Source organism: Meleagris gallopavo, chromosome 1, assembly GCF_000146605.3.
Source record: "Meleagris gallopavo isolate NT-WF06-2002-E0010 breed Aviagen turkey brand Nicholas breeding stock chromosome 1, Turkey_5.1, whole genome shotgun sequence".
Lineage (NCBI taxonomy): Eukaryota > Metazoa > Chordata > Aves > Galliformes > Phasianidae > Meleagris > Meleagris gallopavo.
In genome coordinates, this window is record NC_015011.2 from 162,111,212 (window position 1) to 162,113,080 (window position 1,869).

Sequence of the window (1,869 nt, forward strand, 5' to 3'; positions counted from 1 at the left end):
TTTTTTTTTAATACTACTTCCAAGTAAATTCTACCTTTGACATAAAACAATTTCATACTTTCTTTACTTCCAGGGCCCTCAGGACTCCTGTACAACTGACATCTCACTAACTAATCCATTTGATTTTTCAGAGTTCTCCCTTCCAACATCATGAATTTCAATATATCTTTCTTTATCTCTGTATTGTGTTTCTATAATCAAACTAAAAATGTGGTATCAGGCCAAAAGCTCTTCTCAGAATTTTTTACACCTAATAAGAGTGACTCTAGGGCAATGCAGTACCTGCTCAGTAAGCTTGGAGCTGATGTATGAGAGAACAACTGGGCTTATATGTCATCTGTATTGAATAAAGAACTCTACCTGCGACATAATTCCTGATGGTATCACACAGTAAGCACTATCCTTATCCAAATCCAGCTCTTCTAGACTATAGCAGAAACCATCAAAGCTCTTAGAATTTTTTTTTTCATCAGAGCTAGATAAGCTTGATTCTTGTTTATCTACACAGCTTCCTCCTGCTACTTTACAATTCATTGTAAGGACATGTGTCCATGTCACACTGTCACACCTATTTCTCATGCCTGGACAGCATTAGCTCTACTAACTCACATGCATCAGGATCGTTATTTTCTCCATGTTTCTCTATGTATTATGTCTACTGTCACATCCTTCACCACTAGTCCAGCCCAAATGTTTCATAGTGGTACGCAAAAACAACTGTCTGTGGACCTTACTCAGTCTGTAACAAGGAGTAAAATCCCTCTGCTAATATTACCCTTTTTTATTATCTATCAATATTAGAACTTTCATTTCCAGAAGGAAACACAAAGTGATTCCCTAATCTCTCAAGCATTAACAATCCTTTGTCATTTGTTAAGTCTTAATTTCCGTTTTTCTGCACTAGGACTGTGATCAAACACCAAGCTAAGCTTGTCTAACATACTGCAAACTTCATACTGCTTCATGAGCCAGCAAGGTGCCCTCACAGCCCAGAAAGCCAACCCTATCCTGGGCTGCATCCAAAAGCAGTGTGGCCAGCAGGGCGAGGGAGTGATCCTGCCCCTCTGCCGTGCATTGTGAGGCCTCAGCTGGAGTACTACATCCAGATGTCGAGTGCTCAGCACAGGAGGGACATGGACCTGCTGGAGCGTGTCCAGAGGAGGGCCACAGAAGTGATCCGAGGGATGGAACACCTCTCCTATGAGGACAGGCTGAAAGAGCTGGGGCTGTTCAGCACGGAGAAGGCTCTGAGATGATCTGAGCTGCCTTCCTGTATCTAAAGGGAGACTGGAAGAGGAAAGCAGACAGGGTCTGTTGTAATAGGACAAGGGGAAATGGTTTCAAACTAAAAGGGAGATTTAGACTGGATATAAGGAAGAAGTTTTTTACAGTCAGGGTGGTGAGGCAGTGGCACGGGTTGCCTAGAGAGGTGGTGGATTCCCGCAGACACCCAAGGTCAGGCTGGACGGGGCTCTGAGCGCCGGATCGAACTGGAGGCGTCCCAGTTTGTTGCAGAGGAATTGGGCCAGATGGCCCTTACGGCTCCTTCCCAACTCAAGCGATTCTGTGATTCATACTTCACGCTGAGGACACAACTCCCCAACACCACACGCACATCTCCTGTCTGAGACATTTATACAGACTGAAAACACAAAGCAACGGACTGCGGCACAACACCCGCCTGACAAGACCCTCCCATCCTCCAGCAGCCGGCTGCTGACAGGACCCCACGACCGCCCCCCACAGTGTAGCTCCCGCCAAGCCGCCCACCGCCCCGCCCCGCCGCAGGGCCGCAGCCAACAGCAGCGGGCGCAGGGCGGGAAGCGCAGGCGCGCAGCGCCCTCCCCTTCCGTCCCCTCCCCCGCAGCG

General features: G+C 47.7%; 1 long non-coding RNA gene across 1 annotated transcript; it reads right to left on the reverse strand.

The window, feature by feature from the left end:
- Positions 1–1,817, reverse strand: LOC104917500. The gene is made up of 2 exons (XR_796913.3): positions 1,390–1,817; positions 1–1,287 (listed from the first exon to the last, which is right to left on the reverse strand). It is a non-coding gene; the product is annotated as an uncharacterized LOC104917500 (long non-coding RNA).
- Between the last annotated feature and the right edge of the window lie 52 nt (positions 1,818–1,869).